At 38.6% G+C, this 22,954-nt stretch overlaps 1 protein-coding gene across 5 annotated transcripts in view; it reads right to left on the bottom strand.

Moving 5' to 3' along the window:
• AKAP6 (A-kinase anchoring protein 6) overlaps positions 1 to 22,954 on the bottom strand; it is a 480,213-nt gene that overhangs the window by 184,606 nt on the left and 272,653 nt on the right. The gene's annotated exons all lie outside the window — the stretch shown is intronic.

Raw genomic sequence — 22,954 nt, 5'->3', positions numbered from 1 at the left:
TTTTACATTTTATATATGTGTACTTTGTTTTTTAATTTTTAAAGTTATAGTTTATGTTCAGTATTATTTTGCATTAGTTTCATGTATACAGCATAGTTGTTAGATAATCATATACTTGACAGTGTTCCTCCTGATATTTCCAGTACACACCTGGCACGATTCATAGTTCTTACAATATTATTGACTATATTCCCTATTCTGTACTTTACATCTTCATGACTATTCTGTAATTACCCATCTGTACTTCTCAATCCCTTCACCGTTTTCACCCAGTCCAGCAACCTTCCTGGGAGGTTTCAGGGAAATCTTCCTAGGAAAGTTGCTTCCAGCAGCTTTCAGGGAGTAGAAAATCAGTAATCTATTTTGCTTGCATCCCTAAAAAAATGGTTTTCACAAGGTGCCTTGAAAGAAATCTGAGGATTTTCTAGTTAGTGCATTCAGTACCAGTAGTTTATGAAAACACACCATCAAAAGGTCTTAAAGAGAAATGGTAATAGCTAATGGTTCTTTACTGTTTCACATCTTTGTTTTTTTTAAAATAATAATTTATTGATTACGCTATTACAGTTATCCTTATTTTTCTCCCTTTGCCACCCTCCACCCAGCAACCCCCACCCCCTCAGGCAATCCCCCCACCATTGTTCATGTCCATGGGTCATGCATATAAGTTCCGTGGCTATTCCATTTCCTATATTATACTTTACATCCCCATGGCTATTCTGTAACTACGTATTTGTACTTCTTAATCATCTCATCTCATCACCCATTCCCCATATTCCCCATACCCCCCTCCCATCTGGCCACCATCAAAATGCTCACCATATCCATGATTCTTTCTGTTTTTCTTGTTTGCTTTGCTTATGTTTTAGATTCAACTGTTGATAGATATGTATTTATTGCCATTTTATTGTTCATAGTTTTGATCTTCTTTTCCTTAAATAAGTCCCTTTAGCATTTCATATAATAAGGTTTGGTGATGATGAACTCCTTTAGTTCTTCTTATCTAGGAAGCTCTTTATCTGCCCTTCAATTCTAAATGATAGCTTTGCTAGGTAGAGTGATCTTGGCTATAGGCCCCTGTTTTCCACGACTTTGAATATTCCTAGCCAATTCCTTTCACCCTGCAAAATTTCTTTAGAGAAATCAGCTGATAGTCTTATGGGAAGTCCCCTGCAGGTAACCAACTACTTTTCTCTTTCTGCTTGTAAGATTCTCTCTTTATCTTTAACCTTCAGCACTTTAATTATGGTGTGTCTTGGAGTGGGCCTCTTTGCATCCACCTGCTTGAGACTTTCTGTTCTTCCTGTATTGGAATGCCTATTTCATCCACCAAATTAGGACAGTTTTCTTTCACTATTTTTTCAAATAGATTTCCAATTTTTTGCTCTTTCTTTTCTCCTTCTAGCACCCTAATGCTGTGAATGTTGGAACACTTGAAGTTGTCCCAGAGGCTGCTTGTAGTATCCTTGTTTTTTAAATTATTTTTTTTCTTCTTGTTCTGATTGGTTGTTTCTTTTGTCCTTATGTTCCAAATCACTGATTTGATTCTCAGCTTTATTCACTCTACTGGTGTTTCCCTGTAAATTGTTCTTTATTTCAATTAGTGTAGCCTTTGTTTCTAACTGGATCTTTTTTATGTTGTTGAGGCCCTCACTAACTTCCTTGAGCATCCTTATAATGGAGTGCTTTTCTCCATTTCAATTAGCTCATTTTCTGGAGTTTTGATCTGTCTTTCATTAGACCGTGTTTCTTTGTCTCCTCATTTTGGCAGCCTTCCTATGTTCATTTCTATGTATTAGGTAGAGCTGTTTTGACTCCCTGTCTTGGTAACATGGCTTAAGGTAGTAGGTGTCCTGTAGGGTCCAGTGGCACAGCCTCCCCTGTCACTAAAGCTGAGTACTTGAGGTATACCCTTCTTGTGAGCTAAGTACACCCTCCTCTTGTAGTTGAGCCTTGATTGCTATTGGCAGGTCAATGGGAGGGATTTACCCAGGCCAGTCAGCTGTAAGAATTGGCTATAATCACTGACCACTGAACTCTGCCCTCTATGGAGGATCAGCTGTGCAGGGGTAGGGTGTGGTGCTCTGATGTGCTCTATAGCTCTCCAGTGGGTGTGCAGGCCATGGGGTTTCCTAGGTGGTGTAGGCCAAAGTCAGCCCCCACCTGTGTTTTGCCCCGAACCACCTGCCTGAACTGTAAATCAATCTGAGGTGGCTGCTACTTTTGCTGGGCTTGGAGATTCCCAGGCAAAGCTGTGAATCTAGGCCAGCTGCTGCTAGCACTGGTCTTGGGGCCACTTAACAAGAGGCATGGGGCCTGGGGGCTCACTGAGTCCCACTGTTGCTAATTTGAAAGGATTTAGGAAGTTATAAAGCATGAGCCAAGACCAACCATTCATATGGAAAAGCCACTGTTAACACAGGTAAGATGGGTGGGACAGAGCTTCAGGAGATCTGCAGGGCAGGGAAAACAGTGTTAAGCAGGTTAATAGTCTTAGATTTGGCTCACACCTGTTAGCTCTGTGCTTCTGTGGGGGAGGGTTGAGAAAAGGGACAATAGCCTATGCCCACCTTTCTCTCTGGGAGAAAGCTGTCCCCCAGCTCTTGCCTTGATGCCAAACACTTCAGTTCCTCCCTGTATGCTCCTGGTGTCTTTCAAGCTGGTACCCTGCTGCAGGATCTCAGAGGGAGTGAGTCTGATTAAGTCCATGTGTGAGTTCTTTAAGAGGAACTGCTTGGGACTTTAGCAGTTTATTCCATTGAATCAATCACCACTGGCTTTTGCAGTCAGGAGTTATGGGGACTTATATTCCCGGCCAGGGCTGATGGGGGCTGGTGTGGGGCTGGGACTCCTCTCTTTGGAGATAGCCCTCCCAAATTTTTATCCACCACACGTGGATGTGGAATCAGCCTATTCTGCATCTCCACCCCTCCTACAAGTCTGGATGATGTGGTTTCTTTAATTCCTCATTTGTCAGACTTCCATTCAACTCAATTTCTGCCTGTTCTGAGTAATGGTCATTCTATGATTTAGCTGTAAATTTGATGTGGTTATGCAAGGAGGCAAGCAATGTTTACTTATACCCTTGTTTCACATCTTCAGATTTTTGTTTGTATATTTCAGTAAAAAGAGTACCATGCCATTAATACATATAGATTCCCTAGGGTAGTATTACTGTGTCATTGCTAAACCACATTCTTTGAAGTTCTGCATTCATATGGTTTAAAATCTTGATGACTTTGAGGGGTAATAGGATATTAAAGTATACTACAACAGGGAGGTCTGGCCAGATTGCTGGGGTAGCAGAGAGAAATCTCTACTCAGCACACAAGGCTGCTCCCTCCAGAAGGGAGGGGTCAGAGGAAACACATGCAGTATGGGTCCAGGGCAGCTCACATTCTATCACCCTGAGAGCAGCACACAGATGCATGGCCAGAATCTTCCTTGGTTCCAAGGGCACAGGCAGCCCTGGATGTCTGGGGCGCAGTGGACTGAGCCTCCTGCATTACTGGTTGCAGTACTGGAGGCAGTGCGCCTTGGCTCAGGAGAGGGAGAAAGCTGCAGTGAGTTAATGTAGATCCTGGCCTCACAAGTGTGCTCTCCAGAGCGAGAGAGAAAGAGCCCAGAGCTGGGGAGATGGAGACCCATTCATGTAGCCAAAGGGGCAGATAAGAAAGAGGCAATGTCTCTGGGCATGGATTTGGCTTTCAGTCTTTTTGGGGAACAAGAGGATTTCTGTGTTTTGCACAAGGGAATGGCTTAGAGTAGGAGAGACCCCAGCATCCCCAAATTGGGCACCTAGTTAATAAAAACTTTCTTCCTTCCCTATCATCCTCTGTGTTATGGTTGTGTATGGCAGCATGCAGCCACATCCCATTGTGTCCTGTAACAATGCCACTTCATCGCCTAAGATTTGAGGGTTTTCTGTAAGGGCTAATGTGAGCACAGGCAAGAAAGAGTTGTCTCTATTCACAGTGTGAAGCATATTGAATAACTGACTTATTTCAAGGATGATTAAAACAGATGTTTATGTTTGTATTTTATTTATGCAGATATTTATAAACTGTTACAAAAGAAAATTATTTCTTTTCATCTCCCTACATTAGATAAGAGGAAAATAAAGCAGAAATGTTGAGGACAAAACTGGAAAGTCAAGGACCCCCCAAAAGACAGAGAGAGGCTCAATCCTCCCTAAAGCCTAAATCAAAGCTCTGGAGTGATTTAAAAATGTTTTTTTTAATGATTTAATATAGTGAGTTGAGATACATTACATTAGATATAATTAGACCTAGACAGGAAAGGTGGTTCTGAGAAGCTAATGAAATATCATTAAGGTTGAATATAAGAATGTTGATTAGGATAAAGCTAATCCTGATTAGGATAAACAAGATAGGAGCTACAGATCTTATTTTTCCTCTTATTTATATATTTATTTTATGAGTTGAAGAAGAAGTGTGCTATCTTGCCATTACTGAAAAAGTAAAGAATATTACCATTTTTACATTTTATTAATATATTCTATCATGACAATAATGTCTTCCTGTTATTTTTGGAAAAGACGTTTGCCTTGAGATGTATCTGTCTTAAAGTGAAAGCTATGAATAACAATTGAATTTACTTGCTGTATATTTTACCTTCACAGCGAAGAATGACAAGGGCCTGAACAGACTGGCTGCTCCTTCCCTCCCTCCCAAATCTCTCCCCACACCATGGCCCTCCTGGTTCTCTCTGCTCCAGACTCAATGGAGCATAGTCACTCTCTCAGCCAGCCAATATTTTCAGGTCCTCACCCCACACCCCTGACTTTACCTATTTCACCTATTTAATACCTAATCATTAGTTAGATCTCCATTCCATTTTGCTTTTGGGTGAACACCTGACCAACCTCCCTGACTAGATCAAATGAATTATAAGTTCTTCTAACATTCTGGATTTATCTCTTGTATTTTTCATAAGTGTAATTTTACCTTATTTGTGTAAAAACATGAGTACAGTCCATTTCCCTCAAGCCTAATGAGGGGACAAATCCTATCTGGTTTTGTTTACTCTCATTTCCCCCAAAGTTTAGTGTGGTTCCTAGCACATGACACTTGGTGAACATTTGACAACTAAAAGAATAAATGAACAAATGAATAACTTTCACTTTTTATTGAAATAATTGATATTGTATGGACACAATTATTAGTTCTAGTCTTGAGATAGGTGAAAATAGCTGCATCATTCTCTCTGTAAAAAACTTTGTGTATACTTAAACTTCTTCTCCAAAAGTAAATATCTCTCCTCACTGAGTACGCCAATGATTCACCACAAACCATTAGTCCGTGTGCACTCATGCAAACAACCTACATATTTCTGGATCACCTATAGTTCTTTCTTCAGGGCTGATTTATGACCTTAATATATTTTAACTGCTCAATAGTAATAGTATTTAAATATTACATGTATGTCAGTTATCCATGCTGATGATAGAGAACCAAAATAAACCCTACATACATGAAGCCATCTAGATTTTGAAATTTAGAAAGTGTTATTGCCATGTCAGGACCAAAATTCCCACTGAGGCATAGACATTCATAAGCCATTTCATATTCTTTAATTGCTCTTTCTTCTCTACTTCCAGAAGAAATCATTTATTCTCTGATTTTGGGGTGTTTTTGGCTGGTTTTATCACTATAACTATGTACTCTGTCAACCTCTTTATCTACAATGACTTTAGGAGTGGAGACCTATTTCTGTTCATTGTACACCACACCCGACACATTCCCTCACCAACAACCACGCAGAGTGCATTAGATGAGATGGGGCACGTTCAAGGTGGTATAGCCACAGACCCAAGCACAGTGCTTTAGTAGTTACAAACACTACACCTATATGTGTTTTAAATAGAAGGGAGGAGAAAAAATAAAGGGAGGAAAGAAGGAAAAAAAGAACATAGGTACAAAAAGTAGTTTTTCCACTGATGCTTGATCAGGCCATTAGATAACTATTTTCAGTAGTTATTTCACAAAAACTCAACAATTTTTAAGGTTTCCTCACAATATTTAATCACTCACTGATTAGATTCTCATTCCTTCTATTTCTCTCCCTCATTTATCTGGCTAAAATGCTAATAGTAAAATAGTCGGAATGTTAGATCCAGAAGAGAAAAATAAACTAAGCAGGGGCATATAAGGCAGAGTTAAATACATTGTCTATTAGGTCACAGGTTCTGTCACCCTCAAGTGTATCGCCTGTATCAGAATGGAAGTTTTGTTAACAGGGGGAGATAGCCCCCAAAATTGTGAAGCGGGGAGCAGGCTTGAGCTGTGCCTGCGTGTATCTCCCTGGCAACTGGGACCAGGGAACAAATAAAGGGACTTAAAAAAAAAAAGAGCCCATGGCTCCTCCTTTTGATTTCCCCTTCTTCCCAGCTGAGGACATCAGGGATGGTAAGAGGGGAGGGGCTGTCTTGGGCCTGTTAGTGGCAGGCCCCATGCCTCCAGATTTACAACGCAGCCCAGACCTGTCAGTGCTGCGCCCCAACCAACCTCTCATGCGCTGATCTGTCAGTGGTCTGCAGCAGGGGGCTGCCACCAGTCACCAGTGCAGGCCTGGGCGCAGAAGCAGGAATAGGACAGGGTGCCACCAGTCAGAGGTCTGAGGGCACGGACTCCAAAAGATGCCTGAATGTAGACAGGGTCTAGAGGCCAGCTAAGTCACCTACATTTATGATACTTTTGAGGGAGGAAAAGAGGTTTGTGGTGCAAGTTTGAACTGAGCTGGCAGAGGGTAACAGGGTGATTTTTCTTTGGGTGTCTTAGAGGAGATGGGCTTTCAGGCAGAAACTTGACATTATTTCCAAAGACCTTAGTGATAATAGTCAGCACTGCAAACATATTTATGTTCTTGTGGTATTTTCAGTTCTTGAACCTATGTAGTAGTTATAATGACAAATATTTAAATTACTTTCCACTGAACCCTCTTCCCAGTCAATGAGTGACAGGACCTCCCCTACTGGCTGGGTTCCGTAACAGTTTGGTACCAGTGGATTCAACTATGCCAGTCTCATCTTTGCCAGTCTTTACTGCTGCTCCAAAGACAGGCACCCTTTTCTGTCTTTTCACTTACTCTCATCCAGTTCTGCTCCTAGCTCAACATGCCCTCTGACATCCCACAAGCCCTTTCCTCAGAAGTAGGAATGGGCTCATTTTTCTCCTCTCCACTAATCATAATGTACACAAGAGAGACAGCCTTTCCCAAATCTTGGCTCCACCCTAATTTAAGAACACATCATTACCACTGGATTTTTTTCCCCATTCATTGGTTGAAGATTAAGGCACCTGCCTCAGGATCTTTGATTCCACCCCCAACCCCAGCCGCTTTGGACAAGTGCAGTGTACGTGTGACTCTTCTCATATTTCAGTTCCTTGACTTCTTCAATTCTGATAACCTAACCATTCTGCAATGCTCCCAAACCATATTCTTCTCATATCTAGGATGCAAATGCAAAGTCCCATGTCCCACCATCTGACCACAACCTCTCTGATTCTTCCAGCATTTTTTCTCTTTCCTTCCCCTCCCCTCCCCTCCCATTCTCTCCTTTCCCTTCACCTTCCTCCCCTCCCCTATTGTCCTCTCCCTTCTTCCCTCCCTCCCTTCCTTCCTTCCTTCCTTCTTTCCTTCCTTCCTTCCTTCCTTCCTTCCTTCCTTCCTTCCTTCCTTCCTTCTCTCTCTCTCTCATTGTTAATACATTTACTCTTTCTAAATATGACTTGAATAGTTCTAATACCTGCCCATAGAGCAGCTCTCTGTAGTCTCCTGTTCTTCCAACCTGATCTCAGAGGTCATTATAAGAGTTATTACCTTGCCACTATTTCCTGACTCTAGACTCAATTAAATAAAGTCATATATATGTTACAAACAAATAACACAAAACAAAAAAGGAAAACATTCAAATAACATATCTCTTTTGCTGTGATCTTGTTTTTCTCCTTCCCTTTACAGTCAAATATCTTGTTAGAGTAGCCTATTATTTCTCTAATTCTTCACCCTTCACGTTCTTAAACCCATTACAATCTAGCTTCTGTCCTCCTGAATTGCTCCCTCCTCCTCAAGTGCCTATTTCAATATACTACTCTTCACCTGATGTATCATGAAAAGCCAGCAGTTGCTATGTTCTCCCTCACTTGCCGTCAGTTACCAAGTTATACTGATGTATTATGATGTATGAGGCAGGACAGTAAGAAGTCAGGAAAATTCTTCGGCAAATACAATGGGGAAACAGAGATGGACAGCTCATTCAAACTGGCCTCATCCAGCACCCTGATTCACTTGCCTCCTTCTTTCTTGCACAACCACGCCTTTAAGCATGAAACTCTCAGAACAATGAGGTTCTGATCAGCATCAGATAATCTGAGGGACAAAGCCTTCGTTCTGTTGACCGGAGAGACAGAGTTTTGGTCAAACTAGAGATAACATCTAGGCCTCAGTTGTGTTCCAGCTTCAGGCCCAGAAAAGCAGTAAAACTAAAGGAAGTAACACCATGGCTGGCATTTAGGACAAGTCGCAATAGCCAATGACCCGCTACTTTAGCGCCAACTAATCAGTACAGACCATGACCCTGACCCTACAGGTTCATTTTGATGAATCACCATATTAAAAAACAAATCTGGAAAGCTGATAAATATTCTATTGAGATCCTCCCCCCAAGACCTCCCATAAAATTTCTGGCTTTAGAAAACAGATAAAAACCCTTAAGACCAAGGATAACAGTGTGCATTCTCTCTCTAAAGCATGCTCACGTCTTCTTTCTGCAGGCATGTAGCTTTGCTTTCCTTCTCCTAAGCTCTAAGGGCCCCGACAAGACTTGCAACCAGAGGAGCAGTGGGCAGCAGCAGCTCATTCTGGCTAAGCCCCGAACCTGTCTCCAAGGGCCCTTCTTTTGCCTCTGTAAGTTGTTTCCTGAGTTGACTTGGCCCTGCTGGCTCACTGCTTCTGCCTCTGTGGCTTTCCCCCCAAAAGGCCAAGGCAGCTGTCTGAGCAGTCCACTAGAATCTTCTCTTCAAGTATACCTTCACTTTGCCTGCTAAATAAACTTCCTCTTGCACTAGAGTTCTTGGCTCTGAATACTGTCTCTGCCAAGCTCAAGAACTAAGAGCTGATGTTATTGTTAACAGTATCATAAGCTAATATTCATTGAACCTGTGCTATGTGCCAGATCCTCTGCTAAGTGCTTTACATTTAATCCTTACAACAACCCTCTGGAGTACATAGTGTTATTATCATTTCTGTTTCACAGACATGGAAAGTATAACTACAGATGATAGGCTAGGCCAAGACTCTTCTGCAGGATTAACTTCTCTCGGAGCCACCCTCTCCTTTATTCCCACTGTTACTGCCCATACCAGCTCATCAAGAGATCCGCCTCCTCACTGCTTTCCCTGGTTCCATTTTATATCTCCCATCCCTGTGCTCCATTGCTTTCAAAGACCCTCTAAATTTCACAGCTGACCATGTTACCCTCTTGCTAAAATGCTTATACAGTTGTCTCTTAACTATCATACTAAAGCTCAATGGTCATACTTATAGCACAAATCTGTTCACAGTCTGCCCCTTGCCCACCTCCCTGGGCTCAACACGTGTGACTTCTTCCTTCCCCAACACCCAAATGGAATTGCTTACTGTTCCGATAGTGTCACACTGTGACCACCACTTGAAGTATACTTTCATCCAACCAATTTTTATTCATTCTTAGAAAAGAAGTTCCAGGCAGTCCATCCAAAACACCTTCATGGTGCCTGGTGCCGATGCCCTTCTCCACCATTGTGCTTATTGCATTGCACTCACAGCAGAATTCTGTACCACTCTCTCACACTCAACCACGACCTCTTATAGGACTAGCAGGGTAGTGCTTCTCTCAACTTTGAACCACCAGTTCCATTCACAGTGCCTGTCAATGTAAAACTGAAATATTTACTTCTCAGTCTTTTCTCTCTAGTTTAGCTATACTGATTTGAACTCTCACATCAAAGGTATGTTTTTCAAAATTTGTCATATACCTAGGGAAATTTTGTTATCATTTTCCAAGTGCAGCAATGATGTTTTGATAAGTTAAAATGCCTAATGAAGAAAATATCCATAAATTTAGAGAAAACAGACACCATTTGCTTGTTTTGATGGGCAAGTCATTTGATTGCCAGCAATTATGTTATATGTGTACTGCTTACTGCATTTCAAAATCTGTTATTTTTAAAGGTATACAGATCTTTTTGTTTAAAATGTCTAACAGATATTGAGACACTTTTATTTTAAGTAATTTTTAAGTGAGTGCACAATATTTCTGGGTAAAATACTGAGTCCTTACAAATACTAGTCTATATACAACTGAGGAAGAAGACTACTATTTGCATGTAAATCACTAGGCTTAATGGTGGATTTCTGGTCTCTTGAGAACCATCTAACATAAAACAAGGAATAAATTGAATGGTGCCACATTGTTATCACAAAGCTAATAAATATGGCTTTATAACACCCTGTTCTTTGAAGCAATCTCCTCTTCTACTATTATTTGCTTCACATACATACCCCTACAACTTTCACATATGTATTCATACCTTTTTTTAAAAAATGGCCACTATAATTAATCACTCACTTTTAACATTCCTTATGTGTTTAGTAAAATATGTCCAGTGAAATACTATTGTTTTCTGATAAAAATGTTTGAAATTCTTTCCCCACATTATAATTATCAATACCTTGAACGTAACCATTGTCTATTTCTACCAGTGTTCTTCAGTCATATTTTGTTCTAATGCATTTATCTAACTTAAGCTACAGCACTAGCTCCCAGCTGCAAGGCAGCTTCCTTATTCCAGATAAGTTAATAATAGAGTTCTCTGTTGAGGATAGTACTTTCTAAAATTACTTTCAATTTAATAATTACAGATGAATCCATGCTGTATTTGCTTCATGTGATTCTTTTTTAAGTGAATGATACAAATTAAAATGGACAATAAAACATTCAAAAATAGAGCCCCAGTTACTTATTTTGTACCCAACTTACACACACATTAAGCCCCAAGCAAAAATTTTTAGTCTAACCAATGACTCATGCATCTAGCTTTCCATAATTCCTTGTTCTCCCCAGTTGTATACAATTGGCGAGCTTCTTTTTCCATGCCTCTATTCCCTCTCTAAAATAAACCAGTTCCCAGAGTTTCCTGGAAAGGTTGTAAGTTTATTTTCCAATTTGAAAACAATTAATAAAGTACTCAGCAGTGAGTTCCAAATAATGTAAGATAACTTGACTTTGGCAGAAAATATACTTCAGTGAGCTAGAAATGATTTTCCCTTTCAAAATTCCCCTGACTAAGCTGAGTAATATTGAGGTCACTCTTGAGCTCTACACTGAAAACTAACCCTCATGTCTGGGCCTCATTTCCTTTAGCTTTGAATTCTTAACATGTTTTTGTCTTAACACAAACCTATTGTTATGGCTACATGATGCTTCCAAGTTTGTGGTATATTCAGGAAGAGAGCTAGGTGGCATATCAGATGTCAGTCCTTCTCAGAGTGGTCTGAAAGTAGATTTCTGCTACAACTATAGCATTTTTACACCAATTCTATCCCTCTCCCTGCCTATCCCTCTCCCTAAACAAAATAACTAGCTCTCAGAATGAATAACCTCTACAAGAGAATTACAATCAATTAGGTTGGACAGCCATGCTATCCTCAATCTATAGAAGAATACAGAGTAGGTTTAACTCATAAAAGTTTTTCAAGAAGCCTAAAACCAGGAGGAAACTATATAGAGCAGGGGTGTCAAACTCATTTTCATGGGGGGCCACATCAGCCTCACGGTTGCCTCAAAAGGCCAAATATAATTTTAGGACTGTATAAATGTTACTCCTTAACAGTTAAGTGAGATCTCAGTTCTGCCACTAGGTAGAAACAAGGTGCCAGGCTGGATAAAACAAGGTGGAGGGTCAGCTTCAGCCACAGGCCCTGTGTTTGCCACCTGTGATATAGAGCATATAATAATAGTACCCTAAAATTGTAAGAGAAGACTTCACAGAGAAAGTGGGCTTTAAACTGAAACCTGAAGTTTGATTAGAATTGAGATAATCAGGAGGACGAAAAGCACTCCAGGTGAAGGCACCAGCATTTATTGAGAATTTACTATGTGACAGGTCCACACTGAGCTCCTGACACATGCAGTATTAGCTGGTATTACAGCCATGCAAGTTGGGTACTTTAATTATCCCCATTTTTCAGATAAGAAAATTGGAACTTAGACAGCTTGAGTAACTTGTTCAAGGTCACCCTGCTAGTCGACAGTGGGAGCAGGGTTCATTCCTATGCTGTCTGAGTCCAGAAACTACACATAACCACTGTCCTCTAATGACCTAAACATGTATGTGGAGCTAGGAGGACAGTGAAGAAATTGGCCCAATTAGTGATAGAGGTGGAGTGGAGTAAAAACTAAAAATAAGTTTGACCCGTGAATAAGATTGTAGGCTGTCTTAGAAATAGAAGAGGTTTGAATTTCAGATAAGGAACCATGGAAGGTTTGTGAGCAAGAGAGCAAGCAGTGCTGGAGGGAGACAGAATTCAGGAGCTATGCAGAAGAGCAGACTGGTTTGAAGAAGATGGGAAAATACTTGGTCAGGCCTTTGGTAACTGTATTTGTATTTCATAAGCTTTGCTACAGTAACAACTCCCAAATGTTAGGCGCTTAGAAAAACAAACATTTGCTTCTCACTTATATTACATGTCTGCTAAGGATGGCTGTGAGTGAGATGAGAGTTTTCTCCATCTGCCTTATTCATTCCTGGATGCAAGCTTAAGGAGCAGCCCCTATTTGGACATGCTATTCTTGTTGCAGAGGAAAAGAGCCAGAGATCTAGCTGACAGAGGCACGCAATGGCTCTTAAAACATCTGCTCATTTACCATTGTCAAAAGCAAGTTACACAGCCAAGATCTAGCTCAACCCTGGCAGGGCAGGGGGTGCATCCGCCTCCATAGGAGGCCTGCAAGTCACATGGTCATGGGCAGGGGTATATAATCCTCTTACAGGAAAGGGGAGTGAATTCTGGGAACAATAATGCAATCTACCAGAGGAAGCCTGGGCTCCTCACAGGTGCTGTCACTATAAATTAAAGCAACAGACTGAAATGAGTAAACTTCATAGAAGGGGGTAAAATCTCTTGTTCTCCCCAGAGAGAGGGCTGTGTCCTAAGGAGAATAACTGCTATTCTATTTCCATATTTTCTGATGCGAAGCCTTATGCTGTATGATTTTATCATCCTGTGCCGAAAACATGTTAAAGACTAAAAAGTCAGTCAAAGGCAGTTTCATGAATTGATGGGGTAGATATGAATTTTTATATTCTGTTTCACTACAATTAAAATTAAATTAAATTAGAAAAGTAAACAGAGAAAGGACCCAATTAACATGTGTCCATACCTTCTTGATTTTTCTGTCCTAGATGGTGTTACAATTGAGATTTCACCTGTTGACTTTGTGCCCACCCACCTAATATAACATTCCAGTCACATACAAGATATATGTGATACAATGAGTGATAGTTAAGAATGAACTAATTTAAATATACTTTGGTGCTAAACAAGTCACCCCCAAATATGCAAATCATTACATCAAATAAAAATGATGTAATAGTGTTCTTAGAATGAGTCATTTTCAAGCCTGTAATTGGAATTTTTTAAACATGTAAAGCTAAAGTCTGAATCTTAGTTTTGTACTGTCTGGTTTTCTTGCTCAAGTCTCTTGTCCTAACTGGTCATTTATTGTTTCCAAGGTCTTTCCAAGTTCTTTCCAAAGGGTCATTGTTTCTCTGGTCCAACGCCTGGTTCTTTGGATCCCTACCTAGCTCCCCATCAAGCTTTCCTATTTAGACTCTTAGAAATAGATGTGTACCTCTGCAAACGTACCCCTTTACCCGAGCACAGTTTTCTGAAACCAGAACATTCCCCTTAAAGATCAAGTTTGCCTGACATTCGATTAAAACTTGGTCTCTCTCCTCTTGCAATCCTACCAAATCTTTTAGGGGAAGCTCAGCTTTTCCCAGAACATGAAACTTACAAAGTCTGGGGAAGACAACATATTGGAATGTGTGGTAGATATTAAGTACTTAGTAAATATTTGTAGAATAAATGGACAAAAGGATAAATGAATTGACTGATGATTCTAGCAATTAAGCTCCTTCTGTACAGCAAAAGTTCCTAAACTTTTATTTAAAGCATTTAAAGAGGATTTAATATATTTTTCATATAAGATGCTCAAGAAATATTTGTTGTCACTCACCTGAGCAAGGACGAAGAAGTATGGTTAATGGTTTATAGCAAAACAGATGTCCAGTCACAACACTTTCCACCCAAACCCCACCCCCAATGTTTTAAAACAAATGTTTTTAAGCCGCAGGAGGAAAGTAATAAATATAATGCTGAAAATTCCAACATTAGGCGGAGATAGTTGTCTCACTCTCCATCACTCTGTGCCATTTCTGTAAATATTACAGAATGCTATTAGAATGTCTAAGGAGGCTTCTTTTGCATGAGAGTGATCTGCTCACATAACCATGTTTCTAAAAGAGCACTGACAGCTGACAGCATGGCCACATCTAGACTATACGGTATTTGCTCTCTAAAGGCCTTTACCTAAATTAACCATAAAAATGCTGCTGTAAATTTTTAAATCATTTTCAACATCTCACTTATGTGGCACCTTCAATGGCTTATTCTAAGGCTACTTTCAATAGAATAACTCAGATAGTCTTATGAGCTTTATCTTATCAGTGCAACGCGGGAGGGCTGGGTTCAATCACAGCAACACACTTCAAAGCACTAAAACATTGAGAATAGAATCCCATCTCTTCATGCTGCAATTATTGCTCTCAGGAGATCAATAAATGTATTTCTTCTAGTTTTGTACAACAGCACAACTGTAATATATTGTGTTTACTAACTCTGTTTTGCCACATTTGTAAAACCTATTTAAAATCTAACCAATCTCAATTTTAAAAAATTATAAACTACTCAATCATAAAATCCAATCATGAAATCATAAACTATCCAAGAAGGCATTCCACAAAGTGGAAAAATCGGTAAATATAAACTGTCATTATAACATCATGAGTTTATTTGCGTAAGCATGGAAGTGGTGTTAATCTTATACACAAATATAGGGTGCTCAAAGAATAATTGTCTAAAAACAACATGGTAAACAATAAATGGGGTATTTAGAGCACAATGGGAGATTTCAGTAGAATAAATATGAAAACAAACCACCCAAACAAAATGAAACACTATTTGTGGAAAATGAAGCATGAAATCATATGTCTTAATAAAAAATATGAAGTATAAAATATCCTGAACTTATTGAAATCTCTTTATGTAATCTGCAAATTTTTAAAAATCACAATAATTATTGGCAGTAGAAAAAAGGCTAAAAAGGAATGTCATACATAAGCATGTTAGCCATTCTTACAATTCAATGGTAAGATAGTTGTGATTTTATTTCTTTTTTCAAAGATTTTATTTATTTTTAGACAGAAGAGAAGGGTAGGAGAAAGAGAGGGCGAGAAACATCAATGTGTGGTTGCCTCTCACTCACCCCCTACTGGGGACCTGGCTTGCATGTGCCAAGCATGTGCCTTGACTGGGAATCAAACCATCAATCCTTTGGTTTATAGGCTGGCACTCGATCCACTGAGCCACACCAGCCAAGGCTGATTTTATTTTTTTAATCATTTTCTGTAGTTTCCAGGTTATCTTCAATAGACATCTATTACTATTATTATTAGAAAGAACAATGAATCATTTAAACTATTAAAAGAACAGATGTATCAGGAAAGGGTTACATTGTTTAAGCAGATTTAATGCATTCTACGTAAAAAGGCTTACCTTTTACCTCAATTTTTAAAGAACATTGGAGGCTCACATTATCAGGTTATAATTTCACTTTTGTTGGGGTCATTGCTTACATCTTACTCCTAGCAGATGATATGAACTTTGAAAGAAATATTTTCTCTCTGATCCAAAATCATTTCTTGCCTTTTTCCCTGAACTATTGTAAAAATTACTACAAAAATGTCTTGGAAAATAAAATCAATGCTGATACCCAACTCCATTGCACAAGCAGGTTTTTCATTAAGTTCTACAAGTAATGCATTATATTGCTTTTCTTTTCCATAATAGCAACATGAAGCAATTTCAATTATATTCTTTTTATATTTGAAAAAAAAATCCTTCATTTACTAAATGTTGAACTGGCTGCTTGCTTATATTCTCATCTTGGACCTTATTTCTAATTGCAATTTAAAGATGGTTTGAAGTAAATTAAACCAGCCTATAAAACAAGATCTTCTCAAAATCCAAGTTTAAAATGAGATGAGATCTTCAATTAAACATTTTACATGTTAAATTGTGACAACTTTATTTAATGGGGGCAGGCAGAGGCAGTTGAGAACTACAGCCTCAGTGTGCACACAGAGAGAAATCTGTGTATTAGAATAATAAATTTCCGGTTATCACACAGAAATGGTCATGTTCACCATACTACTGAAAACCAGTTTTCTTTTCATCTCACATCGATGTCACTCCAAACTTTGGTTAGTCAACATAATATAGCAGAGTATTGTCATTCTCACAAAAGATACAATGTCAACTCTGAAGAAGGTTAGTAATATTTAAAAAACTGGGGTCTAGTTCTTCCAGTTTCCTGACAAATGAATGTTTATATGCAACTAGCTCCACTGGAACCATCGTAACCAAACATGCATGTTCTCTGGTGAGAAACAAAGCTTTGCGCTGATCTCTCACACTTACAGAAACCCCCCAACACCTGGACATTCAGAGACGTGAGGCTAGTTTAAGAACTTCTACTAGTTCTTGGGGAAAAAATATACTGAATGGCTTTCACACTGAAAAAAAAATATGCTTGCCTTTTCCCTCCTCTTTTTCTTCCTTTTTTTCCAAAACACTAGAGCTTCAGCAAATCACACAGTTATGCTGTGTTATAATGCATAATGTTTTCATAGTAGTGTGACATGTCTAAGTGACAAAACGCTGGCTATCTACCAAAAATGTAAAGTAGGTTAAATCTTTTCCCAAAGGAGAAAAAAAAAGGCCATTATCAATTCCTTTAGCAAATTTCTTTGTTGTAAAATGGCAGCCAACCAACTTCACACCAAATCTTCACGAAGTTTATGATTACAACATAACAAAGGATTTTAAGTATGAAATGATTTTGCTTATGAAATTGTTCACTACCCATAGCTTTTTCTTTCTTGGCTCAGAGAGGTGAAATTATAAACCCTGAAATTGCCTTATCACTCTTGTTCCTAGAGAAAAAGAGAAGATTCCCTCCCAAACTGTGCATCCTCCCACTTTTCCATGAGATCTGAACTGCAGGTGGTTGGATGTTTTTATTTAGAAAACAGCTTATTTATAAATCATGGATGGCAAAATTCTGGCATTGACTCCTCCCTTTGTTTGGCTCAACTTAAATATTTTGATAAAGTATTTATTTTCTTCTTCTTCTCATAGCTACTGCTATCCTAATAGAACCGGTGACACACAGGTGTGTGGGATTCTCAAGGGAGATGAGCTTCCTTTAAATTTAGGGGAAAAGCTCCCTTTTGGGAGGAAGGGATTTTTTTAATTCTCATTTAGTTGGAGATAAAACGAAAAAAAAGAAAGGAAAAAGAAGGACAGAAGGAAGATGTATATTGTATTTTAAAGGCCTGGAAAATGGATTCAAAACTAGCCATATAAATGGACTCTAAAAATAAAAAGGCAAAAGGCAAACAAAAAACTTTCTTTTTATTATTCCCTCCTTTATTCCTCTTTCTCCAGGTCAAAATCATTTCCTGGAGTCATTCACCCAGCCCAAATTCAAACAGAAGACTTCCAAGCACTTTGTGCCTAATTCAGAGCACCTTGTTAAATAAAGCCTCGTTGAAACAGCTCTGTGGAGGCCCCTGAAATTCTAATGAAGCCCCATCGATTTATTAGAAGAACATATAATTTTGTGTTCATTACTTCGTGTGCCCAGTTGTAGAATTTGTATGGTTGCACCTCAGTACAAAGTTGAATTGAACTTAATGACATTTAAAGAAAAACTTCAACAGAAAGTTAAATTTCCAATCTTAATAGTATTGATAGCCTTTAATGACCACTGTGGTCATTTATCACCGGATAATGCACCTCCTGGAACCTTCCCGTACTGAGAAAACTTCTGGTAACATGATCAATTATTTATCAGAAATAAGCACTGTATAGAATATCATTTTGTAACCAAGCACCTCCATTTACTGTTCCCTGTTATCTCCAATGCACAAATGTGGCATTTTCCCATTATAGGTTTTTCTCTTTCTGAAAGAGAAAGCTACTCAGGCTCCACACCAGTCTCTCTGCTCCCCACCTCCTTCCCACATCTCCTTTTGCCTTGCAGAAAGTTTACCATATAATTGGGGTGGGGCGGAATTACATATAATTAAAATGGTGTAAAATAAAGGAGGTCTATCCATAAGTAGTAACTGCTGCTTGTTAAAACCTTGAAATAGCCACCATTCAAGACCACTCTAAGAAGAAAATAAATAAATAAATACTTAAAATGAGTTAAATGTGGCTTTTTCAGTCTCTTTCCAACTGGACTTTGGATATGGTGTTAAACTGGGAAGTGTGTGAGACAAAAAGTCCAAAAGGGTGATTTTAACAGGAGAGACTTTCACAAATCCTCTAAGAACTTCATTTCCTATTTTCCTTTCCTGTAGATTACCATTAACCTTGGGTAACACCAGAGAAAAAAAGAAGGGATACTACCTAATTTCCGCCAGAATAACATCCTAGTAGCCTCAACTCCTGAGAGCACTGAGAAATTCACATTCCATAATGTATTTGAGAGGCATCATTTAAGGGAAAAATAAAAAGCCCTTGTAATGCTCTGAAACTTTATATCTTAATTAAGAACAAATCAAGTTGATAGAAAATAATTCCAATATTTGTGGCAACTGAAACTCACAAACTGGGAAGACAAAATAATACCAAATACTGATTAATAAATAGCTAGCTAATTTTCTCACCAGTCAAACTGGGCAGTAAAGTGTAGTGAAGTAGTGCTGACATATATACAATACTCCTAGTTTAAAGTTCATTTATTTTGTTTCTCTGATATTCACATTGAGACTCTACTTCAGTAGATTATTCAAAGAAAGAAGGCCAGATAATCTTTGATTCTTCAGAGGACAGATACAATATGAACTGAGCAATTGATGATACTTTCAGATGTAAGCAAAAAATACATGTATATTAACAAGGTTATTTTCCACTAACATAACATGTTGCTCTGAGAAGATGTATAATCTTCTTTTCAATAAGTCTGTCAGATGTCTATGTCAGGCCTATATATTCATGCACATAAAGGTCTCCCTAAACAAAAGCAGGGAGATCGGATAAAACTTCAGTTGATATCAGCCTAATAGTCATATTCTGTGATTCCCAATTATTTCAAGGTTAAAAAAAGGAAAAAGAAATATTGTTAATTCATACAGCAGTAAGGCAGTACTTATTACATACCATGCAAGGCATTAGTAAGAAAACAAAGAAGAAAGAGGTATATATACCTCCTGTCCTCAAGGAGTTCATAATCTAGTAAATGGTGATAAGACAAAATGAACCACATAAGAAATCCCACAGAGCAACGTTCTATAGAAGTGCAGCAGATACAAGTGGGGACGGGAAGAGACCTTACTGTGTGTCCCAGGTGAGCAATGCCGTGTGCGACTGATGTATTGTTGAGCTGTGCACTTGAAACCTGTATGGTTTTGTTAATCAATGTCACCCAAAAAAGTCATTTTCAAAAAAAAGGAAAAGAAAACTGAGGGAAATTTAAAAAGTTAGCAGTTGTCATTAATTTTGACTGAGGTAGAATTAGGAAGTGCCTAGTGAATAAAGCAGCAGTTGAGTTGGACTTTGAGAAACTGAGTTTGGGTGGACAGAAAGCAAGGAAGACACCTGCCCAGAGGGAACAGCCTTGGACCTCTGGCCAGGGAAGATGTGGAGAAGTGGGCTGAGGTACATGCTGTGTGACAGAACGAAGGGCCAATAAGTCTGGAAAGGTGATCTGCTGCTGGATCAAGAAAAAATTTGAACATCTTGTTAAAGTTCAGTTTTACTTGTGGCAAAGCTTTTGAGCTGGCGTTTGAGGTGATCCAACATGTGTTTTAGGAAGATGACCACATAGGTAGAGTGATGGTATATAGAAGTAAAATTGAAGCTGAGAGTCAAATAAAAGCTAGTTACATTACTAAGCCCCAACACTTTATAGGGAAAGATCTGTAGTGGAGTGGGCACTGCCAACATTAACTACAGGGTTATAGGCAGACAAGTCAAGGTACCCTTAGAACTTCATCTGTAAAATATAAATTACTTGCAACTTACTGATTCTACCATGGGAAATTAGATTTCAAGATTAGTCTGCAACCCTATCTGGCTGGAACGATGAGGTCTAGACCAAGCATAGTGACTGGGTATAGAAAGGAGATGAGCCATAATAGAAAAGCATGTCCATGGTTTACCAAATAAAAGGGTTTCCACTAATTTGTAAATAAAACCATCCTGACCCAATGCTGGGAAAACAAAGTAGTTAGACACATATTTGGAATTATAATGGACTTCCCATTTGGTCCAGATTGGTCTCAATACATAGTAGCCCAAAGCCGGGCCCAAGTGGAGTCCACTAAATAGCATCTGGAATGACCCCTGGAAGGCAGGTGAAAAATCAGTCCTTTGGTTGAAATAGTGCTTAACTCATGTCTTGCCAGCAGATGCCAGGAGCAGGAAGAGCGGCAACGTTCTGCATGCAGCTGGTGCTCAGGTATGACCACAGGTGAGACTTCCATAGACCAAAAAGAAAAACTGTCAAGCAAACATTTTTACTACAATGAAAGAAAATAGAGCAAGATTTTTTTATTTGTATAAAATATATTGTTCTTCCAGGCTGCAGTGAAATAGTTTCTATTTAATTGCACAGAAATCCTAAGAAGGTTATAGCAGTGAAACATTAAAATTCTAAGGGCAACTAATAACATTAAAACTTTATAGCCCCAGATAGAATAATTTAGACAAAAACAACATGAACATATGTTTTGTGTAATAATAACAAACATTTATAGCTGTCAGGAGAGAAAAACACAGGTTTATGCACACCTTAATGGTGTGCATGGGTGAGCATGAGTATATTTAAAACATAATATATTACAAAAATGACAGCAGGCATGGCTCTTCTGGGTACTATGTTAAATCAATGAATAAATTACCAAAAGTGAGCTGTGGCTGTTTGGATGTGTAATTGAGCTTAACGTATGTAGTGTTATTTCAAAAGAAATTGTTCAAGGAGTTTTGAGCCCAATCCACTCTGCATCTATCCTAGACAGTTTACAAATAGCAATAAATGAAACCGTTTCACAGTAGGAAGGAAGTTTAGTTATACACATTACTTAAATGGAGGAAAAGTTAATTTTAATATGCTTTGCAGGAATTGAAAACAAACATAATAATTTGCTTATGTTTGCCAAACTGGAAATTGAAATGTTAATATTTGAATTTAAATTTATTTTAATTATTTACTGTATGACTCACAAAATCACTAGAAATTATCTGTTCAACTTAAAACAAATACATTCAAAACCCTTCATAAATATATGTTTATTATTCTACTTGCTTTAATTACACCATTTGAATGCCATACTTTTTCAAAAAAATTATTAGGACTACAGAATATGAAATAAATTTTAAGCTTGTTTGTGCCAACAAGTTAATGGCAATTGGTAATAACTGTGCAGCAGACAAAGCCATTAATGTGATTTTTAGAATAAAAATGACTTCTCATAATTTTCTTTCTAATTATAAAGTTGTTTGTCTTACTTAGTACTCTACCACAGTTTTATGAAACAGGAAAAGAAGTATGTTTTCTTATTTTTCCCTGCCTATTTTTTTCTGACCTTAATTATCTCATATTTTTCTATAATATATAAAATGCTATGACCCTTTTACGTAGGAAAAAGTGAAGCAAAATTCCATAAGAATGAAGTCCTGAACTGCCTGCCTGAATTGCAGATCTTGCCAAGCAGCCAAAAGGGCCACTCAACAACTGTAACTTCTTTTCAGAAAACTGCAACTTCAAGCAATTTAAAATGTTATGATGGGCTTAGGTAACAACCATGCTGACTCCTTATTTTTCATTCCTTTTCTGTTAATAGGGTCATTATATCATGGCAGATACAGGATGCAAGAACTTCATGTACTTTATTAAAAGGAGACTATTTTTCTCGAACAGCATATTTTCATCAGTCCTATTTGTCCAGCGCTTTGTCGCCACTTATGGCCACCAAACACAGCAAGTGTCTTCCAAAGGTCTCTCTCCACAATGGTGTGGAGACCTGGATTCAGAAACCCAGAGCCTTGCTCTTTATTTGCACTAGATGAATAACTTCTTACTACCACTGCAAATAACTAAAATAAGCTTCGACTTAACAAAGGCCTTTTTGTTCAAGATCACAATACAATTAAATAGGAGAGGCTGTCCCTCTGCCTTTTCAGACCACTTTTACTCATGTTAACTCACTTTACCACTCTACTCTCTTCTCCAAAAATTTTACACAAACCAAATGATTTACTGACTCTGCTATACACTAATCCCCAGGGTTTCCAGTCCTCTCTGAGCCGACCATGATTAACACAGTCAGAGCAGTCAGGTGCAGACAGACAGCGGAGCCCACTCACTGCTCAGTGCTTGTTAGGAGACCAAGATATGGAAACTATGAGGACAGGAAATACTGCTTTATGGGCTGGGAGTTTAAAGACTAGGCCCTCTGTGCTGAAAAAGCTACCTGGAAAAACTTCCTTATTTTGCCCTCTTTTCTGTCTTCTTTGTCAGCAACTGTGATCACAGTTC

Source organism: Phyllostomus hastatus, unplaced genomic scaffold (assembly GCF_019186645.2).
Source record: "Phyllostomus hastatus isolate PE091 unplaced genomic scaffold, TTU_PhHast_1.1 phas_contig_348, whole genome shotgun sequence".
Classification (NCBI taxonomy): Eukaryota; Metazoa; Chordata; class Mammalia; order Chiroptera; family Phyllostomidae; genus Phyllostomus; species Phyllostomus hastatus.
This window is presented reverse-complemented; position numbering and strand designations above follow the sequence as displayed.